We start from the raw sequence: 768 nt of genomic DNA on the forward strand, positions 1-768 counted from the left end.
TTTGGGTGGTATGGGAATTTTAACAATATCGGTTCTTCCAATCCATGAGCATGGAACGTCTTTCCATTTGTTTGTGTCAGCTTCAATTTCTTTCATCCATATTTTATAGTCTTCAGAGTACAGGTCTTTCATCTCCTTGGTGAAGTTTATTCCGAGGTATTTTATTCTTTTTGGTGCAACTTTTAATGGGATCGTTTTCTTCGTTTCTCTTTCTGCTACTTCATGATCAGGGTACAGAACTGCAACAAGTTTCCGTATATTCATTTTGTAGCCTTAGGTTGTACCTCTTAATTTTATCCTCTGTGAGCCTAAGTTTCCACACTTATAAAAAGTGGAAAATAATTTATATTCCAAAGATTGTCACACAGATTAAGTGAGCTCATGGATGTTAAAGTCCCCAGCAAAACGCCTGGGCAGACATCAGTGCTCCATGAATGTTACTTGAAAGCACTCAATTAGGGCCCAGATCAGTTCAGTAAGGCTGCCTTAGGATGCTCAGCGTTTGTGTTTGCCATATGTATTTTACCCTTTTGTAAATGAATTTACGAATCTGCTTAAGGTACTTGTCCTGGCTTCCCGATGACGTGTCTCTCACTAGCAGTTTATGAGGTTATGCTACTTATATTCATATTTAGCTTCTAACTGTCAATTCCTCTAGCGGTCCTCTATTCGGACGCGTCATTTCTAGACCTCACGGTACGGTGGCAGAGAACCATGCTGCATGAAAGGCCTAGTGCTGCCGCTTTCATTTCAGTTTGTTAAAAGAAA

This window comes from Ursus arctos, unplaced genomic scaffold (assembly GCF_023065955.2).
Source record: "Ursus arctos isolate Adak ecotype North America unplaced genomic scaffold, UrsArc2.0 scaffold_10, whole genome shotgun sequence".
Lineage (NCBI taxonomy): Eukaryota > Metazoa > Chordata > Mammalia > Carnivora > Ursidae > Ursus > Ursus arctos.